Source organism: Rhinatrema bivittatum, chromosome 13, assembly GCF_901001135.1.
Source record: "Rhinatrema bivittatum chromosome 13, aRhiBiv1.1, whole genome shotgun sequence".
NCBI classification, from domain to species: domain Eukaryota; kingdom Metazoa; phylum Chordata; class Amphibia; order Gymnophiona; family Rhinatrematidae; genus Rhinatrema; species Rhinatrema bivittatum.
In genome coordinates, this window is record NC_042627.1 from 41,803,875 (window position 1) to 41,824,194 (window position 20,320).

Here is a 20,320-nt window from a genome sequence, read left to right on the forward strand (position 1 = left end):
CTCTCTGCTTTACCAGTAGGGGAAAAGAGGAAAAGGAGAATTATTTTCACACAGCAACCAACAAGGACATGAATTTTACAGTCTGGGAAAACAAATAAGCATAGGGGTAACTTGCTGATGTGGCTGCTACTACCCTTAACAAATAAGCCTTATACTTGTGTTGTAACTCCAGCATTGCTCTCTGCTTCAGTGGCAAGAGATAAAGGGGAATTGGACTCCGACAGAAACCAGCAAGGGCCCCAACTTTAATGGTTTGGGAAAATAAGTATGGGGGTAACTTGCAAGGCATATGCCACCCCCTGATGATACCTTTATGGGGGAGATCTGTATGGCCCAGCTGGTGCTACCATAAGCTTGCTGGGCAGACTGGATGGACCATTTGGTCCTTTTTCTGCCGTCATTTCTATGTTTCTGTGGCTCATGTTTGACTTGGTAATAAGCCCGGTCCTTTGACTCCACCTTGGTTGGCTTGCCTATCAAATTTTCTGTGTTGCCCACTCCCATATACTACTTTATTGTTATCAAGCAGTAATTATATTAGCAACCTTCCAGAGGACCAGACTGAGAAAACAGAATAACCTGTCTTGTTTTGTTTGTTTGTTTTTGCCTGAGGTGTTTATTTCAATGTACAGCTGCCAATAAATTCAAATTCATGCAAAGTGCAAAAAAGATCCATTCTAGGTGAACCTTTGGCAATATGCTCTCAAAGAAGGTGTCATTCTGCACGGTTTGTTTTTATACATATTAGGCATTCAGTGGTATGTGTTAAGTAGCAGGAAAGGAAGCATAGTGTGTGACCAGATCACCTGCCATGTTTAGTATTTACTAGCCAGGTTAGGCGGAACATTCAGAAGAGGATGAGAGCAGCTGCCAGGAACCCAGGGAAATGCAGACTAATTGAACAAAAGGGTGGTGCATAAGGAAAGCCAGTGTCTTTCTGATTTAATTGCAGTTCTGCACAGGAGTATGCTTTTCACACCTCTGCCCTGCCCTATCCCAGTAAGAAGAACTCACCTGACCCTCCCTAAATGAAACTAATGCCTGTTTGGAAACCCAGATGAGGTTATCTTCTGCCTTTCTACATTGATTTTCAAGGACTCTGCTCATTCTGTATATATGTATTTATTATTTGATTTATATTCCCCTTTTCAGGCATTTCAAAGCAGATTACATTCAGGTACTACCGATATATGTATTTCCCTATGCTTAGAGGGCTTTCAATCTAACAGGCCGATGCAATATAGTGTGCTCAGCGAGCACATGGTTTTCACGCGCTTGGACATGCGCTTGGAAGCACTAATCCCCTTAGGCAAAAAGGGGATTAGCGCAACCAAACGAGCCCATAGCTAATAGTGCTCATCACGTAAATTCATGTTGATGAGACTATTAGCTATTATCCACCTATGCAAAAAAAAACAAAACAAGTGCGCCCGACACACACATTTTTGTTCTCAAAAATTAACGCCTTCTCAGAGCAGGCGTTAATTCTTGAGGAGCCCCTAAAGTGAACAGAAAAGCAGAAAATACTGCTTTTCTGTAGTTCCTCTGACTTAATATCCTATCGATATTAAGTCGGAAGAACCGAAAAGAGGAGTAAGGGATAAAAAAATTTTTAAAATGTCACCGGTATTCAGGTTAGGAAAACGGAGGCTAAATTAGCAAGGTTCCATTTTCGTAACCCATGGCTGTGCACAGTTTAGGAAAACGTATGCTCATAAAATTGAGCGTCCATATTCCTAACCTGCACTGCCGAGGTGGTGCTAGGGATACACAATTTCCCCAAGTGCCTCCTTTTTACCATGGCAGCCCATTTAAATATTAAATTAGATACCCGGGAGAGGTGGGTTGGCGGGCGTTAGGAGAGCGGGCGCTCAATCATGAGCGCCTGTTTTGCGTAGGCCAATATTGCATCGGCCTGTAAGTTTGTACCTGTTAAATATGTGGGTGAAGGGCAAAGATTCTTAAACGGTGGGTTGTGACTTCAAATGGGACCACAAAATCAATGGCTGGGATTCACGAAAAATAGGCCTGCTCCCTCCACTCCAATCTGCAATCGACAGTGGTAGGCAGTGCACACTCTTATCCCCACCCCTCTTGCACAAGCTTTCTATTAGAACAATGCACACTTATATTGACACCCCTTCTCTTAATGGGATTTTTGTTAGAGCACTGCATACTCATATTGACACCCCTTCTCTTAATGGGATATTTGTTAGAGCAATGCACACTCATATCCTGCACAGGCTTCCTGGTAGAATGGAAATTTGTGCTTAGGGCCTAGGTCTGGAAGCACATGCTGGCTTGCATACCCTATGCTAACTGCTAATGCCACCACTGCTTCCCTGCTTTGGGTGAGTGGGAGGAAGGAGTAGCTGAGATTGGGAACCTGTAGAATGTGTAGGGCAGGGCTAGACTGACCATTCGTGCAAGAGGGCAGTGCTCAAGGGCCCACAGTACTTTCCCCTAACCTCGGATGGATGATTAGAAGCCAAGGACCCTTATTGCCCAGGGACTCAGATCACCCATGGTGTAGGGGTTAATGTCCACCCATGGTGTAGGGGTTAATGTCCATCCACCTAATCACATTGGTGACACAAGTTTGTTATGATCATTGCCAAAATAGGAGGATTAAACCTTCTGTTAAAAATTATAAGAATAACTTTGACAGCGCTACATGACCCCATATGCACATGTAGTTGGTCATATGGAGATCTATGACAGTATTTTATAACTTGCGTATATGAAGTACATGCAGATAATAAAATATGCATATGTCTACCCTCATCATACACGCGTATATATGTTTACATGTGAATACCTGCAATATATTGAAAGCGCATATAAAAACATAAGCACTCATGCTTTGTGCTTGAAAAAATTGTGACTTGCTCACATACATAAGAACCTAAGATACGCCATAATGGGTCAGACCAAGGTCCATCAAGCCCACCAATCCAAGTCACAAGTACCCAAACATTAAATAAATCTCAAGCTATTATTGCTTATTAATTTGTAGCAGTTTATGGATTTTTCCTCTAGGAACTTATCCAAACCTTTTTTAAACCCAGTTATGCTAACTGACATAACCACATCCTCTGGCAATGAATTCCAGAGCTTAACCATGCGCATGGAAGTTAGTATATATTAAGACTTTCACATGTAATTGAAATCCCCAGTTTGCTGAAACCTTGGCCACTTCACTCAGTCCTTCTCCAGGTCATTGAGACCTTCCTGGTTCTTCAGTCTGAACTCCCCCCCCCCTCCCCCAGTTCATCCAGATCTCCCACCCAACCAATAGCAGACAACAGACGAGTCTGATATCAATTGATTAAGATAATTATCATATGTAAAAGTATGATAATAAGTTTCCCGTCGATAGCAGGGCTGAATTAGCCATGCTGTCATGGGATCTGTCAATCAGGCCCAGGAGGCGGAGCTTGTCAAAGCAGAGAACAGAGCTTTGCTCTCTGCGGCTGCGCGTGTGTTCCCGCGCAGGAAAGTAACGGTATCTCCTCAGTCTGTTTTTTCCGCGAGCGGGATCGCACGCGGAGCTGTTATTCTCCTCAGTTTAAAAACAGAAATAAAATGTCAAAACCAGGGTTTAAACCCTGTCTCTGTGGAAAACGGATGTCGGTAACGGACGGACATGATCGATGTTATCAATGTCTTGCTCGAGTTTTGCTCGAAAATGTCACCAAGAGCATTAAAACAAAGGGCCTATAGGCTTCAGGAACTTTTTGCCTCCCGCGATCCGTCAGAGGCTCATTCATCGCCTGGCCCATTCACTTCATCGGCTCCATCGAAAAAGAAATCTTTGCCGTTTGATCCTAAGTCCTCCACTATAGGAGGTAAAAGGAAAGCAAAAAATCAAAGGCCAGTGGGTTCTCATAAATCCCCAGTGCCTATAGAGCCGCAACGTACCTCATCGGAGGAGGAACCCTCGGCGCCGAAGACTTCTGCGCCTATGGCGCCAAATGCGCATATCCCAGCGCCGAAGACAGAGTCTGCGTACAACTTAGCGATTCCGGCGCGCATGGCGCAGAAGAGACCACCCCGCCAACCAGTTATGCGCATGGCGCCGGAAACACCTATGCGCATGGCGCCGGAAACACTTACGCGCATGGCGCCGGAAACACCTGCGCGCACGGCGCCGAAAACATTTGAGCGCACGGCGCCAACTGTAAGGAAACTTATGCGCACTGCGCCGAAAAACCCTGTGCGCTTGGGATCAAAGAAATATGCGCATAAAACTACAACCGCGCACAATTCTACTTCCGCGCACAGACATTCAAGTGCGCATGAGTCTACAGTCGCCCATACGCGCATACCTGCGCATACCTCTACATCTGTGCGTAAATACATATCCGCGCATACATCAAGATCTGCGCGTAGAAACCAAAATTACTCGCCTCAAAAATTAAAGAGACAGTTGAAGCGAAAACGATACCCTTCACACAGCTCTTCTTCCGAGGCGGAAGTCACAGATACTGAGTCTTCATCTGAGGACTATCATAAGTACTCACATCACTCCCATTCTAAAAGATTAAAAAAGAGGACTGCGACATGGGAGATGAGTCCTTCGACTTCTAAATCATCTCATAAAGTTCCGTCTACTACCGGCTCATTAAGAAAACTGGTACAAATTCTTTCCTCTACCACTTCTTCAGATTCGGAAGATTTAAGAAATACTCCAGACAATAAGACACGGAGAGATAGGGAAGTTCCTACAACTTCACCTCCAACAGTTATCCCACAACAACAAGACAATCGTATGATAATGCCCTCTTATACAAGAGAAGCATTTTTTCAATTGTCGCAGTCTCTAGCAGGATTTTACGAGACGCTTCAATCATCATTTAAAATAACTAATACTTCTGAGGACAATGCTATAAAACATAAAGCACAGTCTAATGAAGAGCAGTCGGCAGAACCACCGACATCTCCCAGGACAAACCAACCAACCTCGCCTACTCACATACAGGATACATATTTTGATTCTCCTTCAAAACAAACATCCCCATCATCATCGGTGGGATGTCTGTCAGACACACAGGACCAACTACAGGAGCCATATTCTCCTCCTGAAGACCTTACATACCCAAAATTCATAGAAAAAATGGGTACAATTCTACACCTAGAGGTCCAAAAAGAAACAGACCCTAGAGCGGAAACTCTTGGACTTCTAAAGATATTTGATACTCAGGTGGAACCAACATCTCTTCCACCACAAGAAATCCTGCACTCCGTCTTACAAAAATCCTGGGAAACGCCTTATACAACTGCAGCTGTTTCCAAGAAAACAGACATGAAATTTCGTATGAAGAAAGCATCACTATACACTCTACCACAATTGCCTCACGCATCAATCGTAGTAGAGACGGCGATGCAAAGGTTCAGGAAAACAAAGTTGCACACTACTTTCCCACCAGGGAAAGACAACAAATATTTGGATGAATTTGGTAGGAAAATATACCATAACTCGATGTTAACCGCAAGAATTATGCAACATCAGTTCTACATGGTACAATATCTGTATGAGTGTTTGCAAGCTATGAAAGGTATACATTCCTCAGTAGCGGAACAGATACCTCAGCCTCTTCATGACATGGAAGAATGTTCTCGACACCTATTGAGATCAATCTATGAAGCACATGAAACATCATCCAGAGCATCTGCAGCAGCTATTGCAGCCCGCAGACTAGCATGGTTACGTTCAAGTTCCATAAGAGATGACTTGCATGTGAAACTAACAAACCTCCCATGCACAGGAGATAACTTGTTCGGAGAAAAGTTCCAGGACGCAGTAAGTAAATTAAAAGAGGAAGCTCTAGCAGTACAATCTCTAACATCGAATCCTATTTACTCGACTACACGTCGTTATGTGGGGTCTACCCGTAGACAATCATATGCCAGAAGACCCTATAGATCTTATCAATCTTTTCGTACGCAGCCATACCCTGCCTACCAACGTCCTGCTCCACAAAACAATACCTCAAATCAACGAAGAGGTAAACCACGTAACCAGAGGCAACAGGCACAACAGCCGACTACTGCAGTAAAACCAACGTCATCTTTTTAGTTACTCAGCCGCCACCACAACATCAAGCTCCTCCAGGCAGAATTCGTGCTTGCCTGAATGTCTGGGAAAGAATAACATCAGATCAATGGGTTCTGGAGATAGTACGTCAAGGCTACCAACTCCAATTTGTAACAAAACCCATCTTGCCTCATCTTTCCACACTCAAGATCTACAATTCCCATCCACAACTGGGGGAGGAAATTGCTTTACTTCGCAAGCAACAAGCAATTCGACAAATCCACCCACACCGCAATTTAGCAGCATTTTACTCCCCGTACTTCCTCATACCCAAGAAGTCTGGAGGCCTTCGCCCCATACTAGACCTAAGGGAGTTGAACAAATTTCTCACCAAGGAGAAATTCAAAATGGTATCGTTGAAGTCAATTCTTCCTCTCATTCAAACCAACGATTGGATGTGCTCCATCGATCTGAAGGATGCTTACACGCACATTCCAATCCATCCATCCTCGTGGCGTTACCTGTGCTTTCGCTACAGACATCAACACTACCAATACAAAGTTCTTCCCTTTGGACTATCGGCTGCACCCAGAGTTTTCACCAAATGCATGATAGTGGTGGTGGCTCATCTCAGGAAACAAGGTATAACCTTCTTTCCATATCTGGACAACTGGCTCATAATAGCCTCAACTCCGAACATCTTACAGGATCACCTCAATCGGGTGATACATTGCTTACAAGAACTAGGGTTGGTGATAAATTTTCAGAAATCACATCTATAACCAACACAGCAGTTACAGTTCATAGGCGCATGCCTGGACACTACGTGCAACAGGGCATACCTCCCAGACAGAATATCACATTTCTGTCAACTTCTGCACACCTTGAAACATACTCAGAGGCCGTCAGCAAGACAAGTCCTAGTAATTCTGGGCCACATGGCAGCGGCGAATTTCATGGTGCCCAACACCAGACTACACATGAGACGCCTACAATGGGGTCTAAAACGACAATGGAAACAGCATTCACAACCATTGACGCAAAAAGTATTGCTGACCGCAGAAATGAAAAAAGATATAGCATGGTGGCTCCTAGACTCCACCTTATCCAAGGGAGCATTGTTCAGCCCCCCTCCTCACAGTGCAGTCCTAACCACAGATGCGTCTCGCAAGGGATGGGGGGCTCACCTCGAGATTTACGAAACCCAAGGGTTATGGACACTCTCGGAACAAAATCTACAAATAAATCTACTGGAACTCAGAGCGATTCGCAACGCATTACGAGTCTTCCAAGACCACCTGAAAGGACGCAGGGTCATGATCTACACAGACAACCAGGTAGCGATGTTTTACATCAACAAACAAGGAGGGTCCGGTTCATGGTCCCTCTGCAAAGAGACCCTGACAATCTTCGAACACGCTCACAAGCATTGCATACATCTACAAGCAACTTACCTACCGGGAGTTGCAAACACAAGAGCGGACAGGCTAAGCCGCATCTTTCATCCCCACATATGGACACTCAATACAGAAATAGTACAGGACATATTTCTGCAGTGGGGGACACCTTCCATAGATCTCTTTGCAACAGAGATCAATTCTCAAGTTCCCAAATTCTGCTCGATAAGACCAAGCCAATTCAGGATCGCCCAAGATGCCTTCCTCATTCCGTGGACGACAGGCCTCCTCTATGCCTTTCCTCCCATACCTCTCATAACAAGAACAATTTAGAAGTGCATAGCGGACAAAGCTCAACTGATACTCATAGCCCCGGCATGGCCGAGGCAACCATGGTACAGTTTCCTACTTCGACTATCCATCAAGGATCCAATTCTATTACTGAATCGTCAAGATCTTCTCAGCCAAGATCAAGGAACACTACTACACCCGCTGCATTCATCTCTACACTTGACAGCTTGGAGACTGAAAGGCTCCTTCTAACAGAACAAGGAGTTTCCACTTCAGCACAATTTATTTTGTTACAATCAAGGAAACTCTCAACCAGGAAAAATTATAGCTATAAATGGAAACGCTACTCTGCCTGGTGCACTTCTAAAGGTGTACCACCATTGGACTGTTCCCCGGAATTGCTCATTGATTATCTTCATACACTTTATGTAGCTGGTCTAGCAACATCATCCATCAGAGTTCACCTCAGCGCCATAGGCGCCTATCATAGACCAATCAATGACATTCCTATATCCAATCACCCATTACTGACTCGTTTCATAAGGGGTTTAACACACATTCGTCCTCCGGTATCCAAACCTCCAGTTCCATGGAACCTCAACATAGTTCTGGAACAGCTCATGCTTTCTCCATTTGAACCTATGGACTCAGCACACATTAAATACCTCACCTGGAAGGTAGTATTCCTGGTTGCAGTAACATCAGCACGAAGAGTTAGTGAGTTACAAGCTTTGGTCCATTATCCTCCATACTTACAATTTCATCAACAAAAGGTAGTTCTACGAACTCACCCATCCTTCCTACCGAAAGTAGTTACCCCATTCCATCTCAATCAGACAATGGAATTACCAATATTTTTCCCTAAACCTCATACAAACGATAGGGAAAAGCTACTGCACACACTGGATTGTAAGAGAGCTTTAACACACTACAAAGAAAGGACGAACTCGGACTCCCGTGTTTCTCAACTCTTTGTTTCCTACGACCCGAAGGCACCTGGACTACCAGTGGCTAAACGCACTATCTCCAGTTGGATAGCACAGTGCATCAAATTCTGCTACGACAAACAGAATTTACATTTACAGTCTACTCCTAAAGCTCACCAAGTCAGAGCAGTAGCAACATCCTTAGCACACCTGAAGAATGTGCAACCCATAGACATTTGCAAGGCAGCTACATGGTCATCACTGCATACCTTCACATCTCATTACTGCCTTGACCAACAAGCAGCCACGGATGCGAAGATAGGGCAAGCAATACTGCAATCTCTATTCTCCTGTCCACGGTGACTGCTACACTGTCAAAGATCACGTCCAACCATATATGTCATAAATGACGTGATCGGGAGCTTTGGACTCCCATGACAGCATGGCTAATTCAGCCCTCCTATCGACGGGAAAAAGCAAGTTTGCTTACCGTAAACGATGTTTCCGTAGATAGCAGGATGAATTAGCCATGCTGACCCATCCTCCTCCCTGGCAGTCACCTAGTCTTCGACTACACTACAGCTTTATTACAGACTGAGGAGATACCGTTACTTTCCTGCGCGGGAACACACGCGCAGCCGCAGAGAGCAAAGCTCTGTTCTCTGCTTTGACAAGCTCCGCCTCCCGGGCCTGATTGACAGATCCCATGACAGCATGGCTAATTCATCCTGCTATCTATGGAAACATCGTTTACGGTAAGCAAACTTGCTTTTACGTGCATGTTTCTTATAAAATGGCACCTTGCATGCAGTGTTCTCAGAATGCCCCAGAACACCCCGTTTTTCATACGTAAATGTGCACATGAAATAAAAAATGTGTGTACTTTTGATGTTTGTAAAATAGCATGTGCATGAGTGCAAGCTACTTACATGCATAAATGCTAATTTTACTCATATAAATGTTTTGAAAATTCCCCTATATGTGTATTAGTTATCTTCTTTTCTTCTTGAACAAGAAGACAAGCCTGTAACTATATGGGGAAAAAAATCATCTAACTTTTTAAAATTGCTAGTGATCATATAAAAACATGTTATAGACATGTTGATGTTTTAATGATACTAAATTAAAATAATGAGCTTCAAATATATTGTAAGGTGTATATACTTGACAGTTATTGCAAGTACTTAAAATTAGATATTTTAAAAGTCAGTAATGGACAGAAGAGTGGATCAAGAAAAGATCATACAATTGTAATCCTAGCAATATTTCAAGGATGGGTAAAGTTACTATTTCTGTTCTTAATACAGTATTTGTTATGAGACTTGGAAACTCAGTAGATTCTAATAAAACAAATATATAATTGCATAATAATTCCATCTGACAGTTTACACGATGCGATATAAAATCTGATCTCTACACTGGGTGTTTTTGTTTGACAAGAACTACCTCTGGTAAAACCAGAAACTGCACATACTTCATTTATTCATGAAGTGTGAATGAATAAACGAAGTATGTGAAAATACTATGAAACTATTCTTTTTTTTTTTAATTTTTTTGAAATATGAAATAAAATCATTTAAATAAGATTGTGTAAGGTTTGATAATTTGTTGAGCATAAAGTAAAGTTTCCTAATTGTTTTGGGCATTTATCATTGAGAGAGAACAAAGGAAAATCGGTAGTATATATTGAGTGTAGGTAACACCTTCATATGTAACAGTGGAGGAAATTCTACCAGTGTCTGTTTGGTCAATCTTTCATGCCTTGAGTTACTATGAAGTAGGTTTGCTGCCCTTTGCAATCTGACAATATTCGAAGCTCCAGGATTTGTTCAGAGTAGCCTTTCCAAAGGTTCATCTTTTTGTGGGTAGCTTACACTTTGAAGAACATTAACTTGTATTCTGTTCTGGAGACATTTTTGTTTACCAAAGAATTCTACTATACTTTTTAAAGCATCTGGCCAGAATGTTAACAGCATTAATCAGTTCAAGCGTTTACTATAGCATGTATTTGAATAAGAAACAATGCTTTACAAAGGCACCTGCACCTCCTTTAATGTAATTTGCATAACTCTGATAGTGAATGAGTTCTTCTGGAAAGCTGCTTATTGTCTGTTTACCCTTTGTTGAAAATAATTTCATCCGGAGTTTAGAAAGCAGTTTTAACTGCAGTATCTGCAGTGAACCACAGACGGCTAACTCTTTACTCGATGGGGTGTGCTTTGTCTGACTTTAATAGAGTCTGTTATTGAGGATGCGGTAGCTTTTATTTCAGTTTTGAAAAGGTGGCAGATTAATGGTTTCTTTGTTCATGGTCCTTTCTTTGTTCATGGTCCTTTCTTTGATATTTATAAGTAGCAAAAGGCCTGTGTACACCATTTTCACAGCTCCTCAACGCAGTTAATATTGTGGCAGAGACTGTTTCAGAAAGCAGTTGTTAAAAGTTTCTCTGCTTGCTATTAGAGAGCTGTATAACTCTCTAATGGTTAATTATCTGAATCACAGATTTCAAAGGATCTTGAGAATGAATGTTTTACATTTCATTTTGTTTGGTGCTGTGAATTCAGATACATCTGTCATGATTTAATTTAAAATGTTATTTGAGTAAATAAATCCATCAGATACAGTGATCCTAAGTAAAATATTCTGGCAAACTCCAATCATGAATTAAAAATATACTAAATGCAATTGCATAAAGCAGTATTTTAAATCTCAAAAGACATATATCGTAAAATCTGCACTCTAGACCACCAGTTAAAGGATACAGCATCTTTTCAGTTCCTCATCTATATTGTTCTGGTTTAGCAATTCCTGTGTACTAAGACCACCTGCCAATAAAAAACAGCACGTGACGGATTTTGGTGTACTTCTAATATACAAGTTATAATCAAGTGCTGTTTCAAGGTATTTATGTTAGAACAATAAACTCAATTTGACCAGCTGCAGACCAATAAAAATCTCAAAATGATAGTCATATCTGAGCATATGCATCCATGTGTCTGTAAATTTTGCCATGAGCATACTGTATATCTTTTGCACTTTCCATCCTTCTTTCTCACAGGACAAGCAGAATGGTAGTCCTCACATATGGGTGACATCACAGGATGGAGCCCAATCATGGAAAACTTCTATCAAAGTTTCCAGAACTTTGACTGGCCCCTACTGGGCATGCCCAGCATGGCGCTAACCCTGCAGCCAGCAGGGGTCCCCCTTCAGTCTTCCTTTTTCCACGCTGCAGTAGCCTCGTGGTTTAGGAGCTCTGTGGAGATTCCTGACAGGAATTTTCCTCACAGAATTAACTAACGTTAAATTGCCCCACAGGGGTCCCTCCTCTATCTTCTCTCTAGCCGCGGTACTCCGGTAAGTTTTTTGACAGTTTTTCGTCGATTACCGTCGAGTTTGGCCCTTGCGGCCTGCTGGCCGTCGTCCATCCCGCGGCTCTATTTTTTTCTATGGCCATGGCGTCGGGGTTCCGCCGGTGCCCGGACTGTACTCGCACCATGTCTATCACAGACCCTCATGGCATCTGTGTAATGTGTTTAGGCCGGGAGCATGATGTCCTGACTTGCACCAAATGTGCCCTCATGACACCCAAAGGTCGCACGGCAAGGATGGAGAAGATGGGACTCCTCTTCCGTGCTCACACCCTGACGCCGTCAATTGCATCGACGTTATCGGAACCGGCACTGTCGACGTCGCACCAGCATCAACCACCATCCGGTGACCGTCCGCCATCGATGTCTTCACGGCCATCGGCATCCGTTACTCTCCCTCAGGATCGAGGGGATCATAGGGAGAAACATCGCCATCAGCATCGTAAGACTCGGACCGTCAAGGGAGCGAAATCATCGACCTCGCCACCGTCTGAGCCACTGTCGAAGAAGCCCTGTCCAGGAAAGGCACCAACCATTCCTGCGACCGGGTCATCAAGGCCACCCTCACCTGATCGGGGTTTGGGAGCCGCGATTCTGCCTGTAAAGGTGGTCCCTCCGGCTATGCCTCTGCCTCCCTCTTCTGTTCCAGAGCCAGGGCTGCTTGCTCCAGTTCTCTGAGAAGAACTGGACCGGCTGGTCCAGGAGGCCATCGACAAGGCGATGCAACGACTCCAGGTCCCTTCGGCACCGGCACCGATTGTGGAACCGGTCATCGACCCGATTCCAGCAGCGCTGGCTCCGCTGCTATCCCGGATGGAGGCGCTCATAACTGCCCTTCCACCGGTGATTTCCGGGTCTCCGATGGCTCTGGTGCGCTCCCCGTTGACAGCCTCATCGGGAGGAGAAACACCGTTTCCGCATCCCTCCTTCGTGAGTTTTGCCTCAGCAATCGATGCCAATTCGTCCCTCGCCACCGATTCATTCATCGGGGGCGATATGTACGTCTGCGCCATCGATGCCTTCGATACCGGCACCGATGCCCTCCATGCCGTCCACGGTGCCCCCAGTGATTCCTTTGATTTTCTCGGAGCCTCAGCCGGGGCCTTCGGGTATCCAACCCCCTTCTCGTCCTACAGGTCAGTCTGCTGATCCTTATGACACCTGGGGTGATGATACTTCTTCAGACATCGATGACTTACCTTCACCTCCCTCTCCTACTGAAAGTAGAAAGCGTTCTCCTCCAGAGGACTTTTCTTTCATTAATTTTGTGAAGGAAATGTCTGAGTTGGTCCCTTTTCAGCTTCAGTTGGAGCAGGATGATAGGCACCAGATGATGGAGTTGCTCCAGTTCCTAGATGCCCTTAAAGTGATCACTTCCATTCCCATTCATCAAGTTCTTCTTGACCTCCTCAAAAAGAACTGGGAAAACCCTGGATCCATTGCCCCAGTCCATAGAAAAGCTGACACTACCTATTTAGTGCAGTCAGCCCCCAGCTTTCAAAAATCTCAGCTCGAACACCACTCAGTTGTGGTAGAATCGGCTCAAAAGAAAGCAAAAAGGACGAAGCCTCACTCATCTACCCCTCCTGTTAAGGAACACAAGTTCCTAGACAATATTGGTCGACGAGTGTTCCAAGGGGCCTTGCTCATCTCTAGAATTGCTGCTTACCAGCTGTAGGGTCATCTTCAAACAGATACAGGACTTCTCTGAAACCCTGCCTGAACAATTCCAAGACCAGCTTCAAATCCTTGTCAACAAGGGGTTTGAAGCAGGAAAGCATGAGATAAGAACAGCTTATGATATCTTCGACACCTCTACTAGAGTGTCTGCAGCTGCTATTTCGGCAAGACGATGGGCCTGGCTCAAATCTTCTGACCTTCGCCCAGAAGTACAAGACAGACTTTCTGACCTACCATATGTAGGAGACAATCTGTTTGGTGAGCAGATCCAGCAAATAGTGGCTGAATTAAAGGACCATCATGAGACCCTTAAACAGCTCTCATTGATACCTTCCGACTTCCCCTTAAGACAACCCTTCAGGAAGGACTCTAAGAAGTCATTCTTCCATCCAAGGAAGTACTTTCCTCCACCAGCAAGGTCCCGAACTACGAGACCTTATCAAAAGCCTCAGCCTCGCCAGGCCCGAAAGCAAAAGCCGTAAGCAGCTCCCCAGCCGGGGCCTGCTTCCGGTTTTTGACTTTCACTTGGAGAACAGCAGTCTGATTCCTCTGCCAAGCATACCAGTGGGAGGTTGATTGTGCCACTTTCACAATATGTGGCAATCAATCATAACTGACCAATGGGTGCTAGCAATCATTGTTCAGGGTTACCACCTAAACTTTCTTACTCTTCCACTGGACTCACCACCTCTGCAGGCGTGGAGAGTATCCGACCACTCTGTCCTTCTGGAGCCAGGAGGTTTCCCTTCTTCTCCAGTTAAAAGCAATAGAACCCGTCCCACTCTCACAGCAAGGCCTAGGGTTCCATTCCCGGTACTTTTTGATCCCCAAAAAATCCGGGGGGCTTCGTCCAATTCTGGACCTATGTGCTCTCAACAAGAACCTCCAGCAGGAAAAGTTCAAGATGGTAACCTTGGGCTCACATCTACCTCTTCTACAAAGAGGAGACTGGCTCTGCTCTCTGGACCTCCAGGACACATACACACACATTGCGATCACTCCAACTCATCGCAAGTACCTCAGGTTTTTAGTAGGCCCAAAGCACTATCAATATCGAGTGCTTCCTTTCGGCCTAGCGTCTGCACCATGAGTCTTCACCAAATGTCTCGTAGTTGTAGCAGCTTTCCTCAGGAAAGAAGGTGTGCACGTCTACCCCTATCTGGACGACTGGTTAATCAGGGCTCCAACCCAGCAAGCCGCTCGGTCGTCCCTCGATTTCACTCTACACACTTTAATTTCTCTAGGATTTCTTGACAATTACGGGAAATCCTATTTAACCCCATCTCAAACTTGTCGTTCATTGGGGCAGACTTGGACACTTTACAGGCAAAAGCCTTTCTACCTCGACAACGAGCACTAACACTTGTGGCCCTCGCTCACCAGTTGCAGTCTCAACATACAGCAACAGCTCGCCAATTCCTCGTCCTGCTAGGACACATGGCGTTCTCCATCCATGTTACTCCAATGGCCCGCCTGGCCATGAGACTCATACATTGGACTCTGAGGTCACAATGGATTCAAGCTGTTCAGCCTCTGTCGACCATTGTCCACATAACCAACTCACTCCGTCTGTCTCTCGCCTGGTGGAAAGATCAGACCAATCTCCTCCAGGGACTGCCTTTTCAAGTGCCAGATCCTCAACTCATTCTCACCACCGACGCTTCCAACCTTGGGTGGGGAGCCCACATGGACAATCTACAGACACAAGGATCTTGGTCTCCACAGGAAACCAAACATCAAATAAACTTCCTAGAACTTCGAGCAATGCAATATGCTCTCAGGGCTTTTCAGGAACGCCCATCAAATCACGTCATCCTGATTCAGACAGACAACCAGGTGGCCATGTGGTACATCAACAAGCAGAGAGGCATATGCTCCTTCCTCCTGTGTCAGGAAGCTGCGCAGATTTGGGCAGCAGCGCTCTCCCACTCGATGTACATCAGGGCCACCTACTTACCAGGAGTGGACAATGTCTTGGCAGACAAACTGAGTCGCGTCTTCCAGCCACACAAGTGGTCTCTCAACCCCTTGGTAGCGACCTCAATCTTTCGCCAATGGGGATACCCCCAGACAGACCTCTTTGTGTCCCCTCAGAACCACAAAGTGGACAATTACTGCTCCCTCATTCGGAGCGAGCGCTCTCAGCCCAGAGATGCATTCTCCCTCTCGTGGGCAACTGGTCTGCTCTATGCATTCCCTCCACTTCCTCTTCTTTCGAAGACTCTTGTGAAGCTACGTCAGGACAAAGGAACCATGATCCTGATAGCACCTCACTGGCCACGCCAAGTGTGGTTTCCCATACTCCAGGATCTCTCCATCCACAGGCACATTCCCTTGGGAACGGACCCGTATCTGATCACTCAAAACGACGGATGCCGTCACCATCCCAATCTTCAGGCCTTGTCCCTGACGGTATGGATGTTGAACGGTTAATCCTTCAACCACTTAACCTTTCAGATTCGGTTTCTCGTGTCCTGATTGCTTCACAAAAGCCTTCCTCAAGAAAATCTTATTCCTATAAATGGAAAAGGTACACATCATGGTGCACTTCGCAGTCCCTTGATCCCTTTTCCTGTCCAATCCCAAGGTTTTTGGACTATCTCTGGCATTTGTCAGAGTCAGGTCTAAAAACCTCTTCCATCAGAATGCATGTCAGTGCGGTAGCCGCCTTCCATAAAGGTGTCGGGGATGTCCCTATATCAGTACAACCCCTCATAACACGATTTTTAAAGGGCTTGCTCCATATCAAGCCACCTTTACGTCCTTCTTGGGACCTTTACGTCCTTCTTGGGACCTTAACCTGGTTCTTGGTCGGCTCATGAAACCACCATTCGAGCCTCTTCACTCCTGTGACCTAAAATATCTCACATAGAAACATAGAAATGACGGCAGAAGAAGACCAAACAGCCCATCCAGTCTGCCCAGCAAGCCACGCAGTTTATCCATTTCCCCCCCCCCCCTTTTTCTCCCTCCCACCCGTCACTATTGGCTTCCAGCACCTTCCGGCCCCAACTCCCTTCCACCCCTCCACCAATGCAGAGAGCAGCGCCGTATCCGCATCCCAGTGAACATCCAGCTCAATCAGGGGTAGCAACTGCTGCAACAGCAGGCCACATCCCTGCCCCATACTCTTACCCACCCCTGCTTTGTTTGTTTGTTTGTTTTTTGTTTTGTTTTTTTTGGAGATGGCAGCCCTCTGTGAAGGCGGAACACCAACCACTGGCCACTGGCATCCCGCTCCGTGAATGCCTCTGTGGCTACTGCCGCTCCGTGCAGTGTTTTGTTGCCTGAAGGTGGAACACCAACTACTGGCCACTGGCATCCCGCTCCGTGAATGCCTCTGTGGCTACTGCCACTCCGTGCAGTGTTTTGCTGCCTGAAGGTGGAACACCAACTACTGGCCACTGGCATCCCGCTCCGTGAATGCCTCTGTGGCTACTGCCGCTCCGTGCAGTGTTTTCTGCCTGAAGGTGGAACACCAACTACTGGCCACTGGCATCCCGCTCCGTGAATGCCTCTGTGGCTACTGCCGCTCCATGCAGTGTTTTTGCTGCCTCCTCTTTATTTACGCCCACTAGACTTGATGGATCCACAGTGTTTATCCCACGCCCCTTTGAAGTCCTTCACAGTTTTAGACTTCACCACTTCCTCCGGAAGGGCATTCCAGGCATCCACCACCCTTTCCGTGAAGAAATACTTCCTGACATTGGTTCTTAGTCTTCCTCCCTGGAGCCTCAGCTCGTGACCTCTGGTTCTGCTGATTTGTTTCTGACGGAAAAGGTTTGTCGTTGTCTTTGGATCATTAAAGTTTTTCAAGTATCTGAAAGTCTGAATCATATCACCCCTGCTCCTCCTTTCCTCCAGGGTGTACATATTAGATTCTTCAATCTCTCCTCGTATGTCATCCGATGAAAGATCCTCCACCTTCCTGGTCGCCCTTCTCTGTACCGCTTCCATCTTGTCTTTGTCTCTTTGTAGATACGGTCTCCAGAACTGAACACAGTACTCCAGGTGAGGCCTCACCAAGGACCTGTACAAGGGGATAATCACTTCCCTTTTCTTACTCGATATTCCCCTCTCTATGCAGCTCAGCATTCTTCTGGCTTTTGCTATCGCCTTGTCGCATTGTTTCGCAGACTTCATATCATTAGACACTATCACCCCAAGGTCCCTCTCCTGCTCCGTGCACATCAGCCTTCCCCCCCCCCCCCCCCCATATCGAATACAGTTCATTCGGATTTCCACTCCCCATATGCATGACTTTGCACTTCTTGGCATTGAATCTCAGCTGCCATATCTTCGACCACTCTTCCATTTTCCTTAAATCCCGTCTCATTCTTTCCACTCCTTCCGGCGTGTCCACTCTGTTGCAGATCTTAGTGTCATCCGCAAAAAGACAAACCTTACCTTCTATCCCGTCCGCAATGTCGCTCACAAAGATATTGAACAGAACCGGTCCCAACACCGATCCTTGCGGTACACCACTTAAAACCGCTCTCTCCTCAGAGAAAGTTCCATTTACCATCACACATTGTCTTTTGTCCGTCAACCAATTTGCAATCCAGGTCACCACCTCAGCACTCACTCCTAAGCTTCTCGTTTTATTCACCAGTCTCCTGTGCGGAACCGTATCAAAAGCTTTGCTGAAATCCAAGTAGATGACATCGAGCGCTCTTCCTTGATCCAATTCCTTGGTTACCCAGTCAAAAAAGTCAATCAGATTTGTCTGACAGGATCTTCCCCTGGTGAATCCATGTTGCCTCTGGTCCATCAATTCTCCGGACTGTAGATAGTTCACTATTCTCTCTTTCAGCAGTGACTCCATTACTTTTCCCACCACTGAAGTGAGGCTAACCGGTCTGTAGTTACCAGCCTCCTCTCTGTTCCCACTCTTGTGAAGCGGGACCACCACCGCTCTTCTCCAGTCTCTTGGTACCACTCCCGTTTCTAGGGATCTATTGAACAGGTCACACAGCGGACCCGCCAGAACATCTCTGAGCTCCCTCAGTATCCTTGGATGAATCCCATCAGGCCCCATGGCTTTGTCCACTTTCAGATTCTTTAGCTCTTCCCATACATTTTCTACTGTAAAAGGATTTTCATCTATTCCACTTCCCTCCAGTTTCTTGTTGTGTAGAGATGGTCCTTCTCCAGGGTCTTCTTTAGTGAACACAGAGCTGAAGTATTCGTTTAATATTTCTGCCATTTCTTCGTCTCTCTCCACACATTGATCATTACCACCTTTCAATTTCACTATACCACTTTGGACTTTTCCCTTTTCGCTGATGTATCTGAAAAATGTTTTGTCACCATTTTTTATCTCCTTGGCAATCCTCTCTTCCGCTTGACTTTTTGCCAACTTGATTAATTTCTTTGTCTCCCTCAGTTGAAACAGATATTCTTCTTTGTGCTCCTCCCTTTGGGATCTTTTATATTTCTTGAATGCTGTTCTTTTAGCTTAAATTTTGTCAGCCTCCTCCTTTGAGAACCAGATAGGTTTCAATTTTCTTTTGCTTTTCTTTACATTTCTAACATATAGAGCAGTTGCCTTGGTGATTGCTCCTTTTAGATTGGTCCACTGCTGATCCACATCTCTCTCGTTCTCCCATCCTTTTAGTTCTTCCTCCAGGTACTTCCCCATTTCCTCAAAGTCCGTGTTTTTGAACTGTAAAACTCGGGTCTTTTAGTGATATTAAACCATACCATTTGATGATCATTGGTGCTGAGGTGGGCGCCCACCTGGACATCAGAGACATTATCTTCATTAGTGTGCACTAAGTCGAGTATAGTTCCTTCTCTCGTGGGTTCCAATACCATTTGTTTGAACAAAGATACTTGCATGGCATCCACTATCGCTCTACTATTTTTAGTTTCTGCAGATGGGATTTTCCAGTCTACATCTGGCATATTAAAGTCACCAATGATCACCACTTCTCCCTTCTTACCTATCTTATGGATGTCTTCAACCAGATCTCTGTCCAGCTCTTCCTTTTGGTTTGGAGGCCTGTAAACCACTCCAATATAAATGGACGCTCCGTCATCTTTTTTTAGGTCGACCCATAGAGCTTCTTCCTTACCCCAACTTCCTTGCAGCTTAGATGCTTGGATGTTGTTTCTGACATAAAGAGCCACACCTCCCCCTTTTCTATCCTCTCTGTCTTTCCTTAACAAGTGTGATGGAGTGCAGCGCTGCCGGAGGCAGGAATGGATAAGATTCCATAAGGCGGCTGGTAATACTAGAGCCAGCCAGCAGGGGGAGCAGGTGAAGGCGAGAACTACAAATCCCAGGTTCCTAGAACCACCACCTGACCTGTAGGGAGAGCCTGGAGGACAGCAGGTGGCAGACTTGGACTAATGAGTCACACAGGTGAGCCTAGGGAGCTAGAGGAAGGGGGCGTGCCTAGGTAGCGGCAGTGGCCAGAAAAAGCCAGTGCCAGGAAGCAAAGAGGAAGGAAATGGAGGTAGGTTCTGGGGGAGAGGAATCCTCCAGCTGTCTCAGGGGCACAGCCTAGCCTGAAAAGGGAAACAGAGAACCTGTACCCTAAGGGAAGTTAGGGCAGGTGTGTTTGCGGGTGGACTGGAGAGCCGGGGGGGCTCAAACAGTGCCTTTGCTCCAGC

At 45.6% G+C, this 20,320-nt stretch overlaps 1 protein-coding gene across 2 annotated transcripts in view; it reads left to right on the forward strand.

The window, feature by feature from the left end:
- The window catches only part of MYO1E (myosin IE), a 416,393-nt gene that overhangs the window by 5,374 nt on the left and 390,699 nt on the right, over positions 1-20,320 (forward strand). The gene's annotated exons all lie outside the window — the stretch shown is intronic.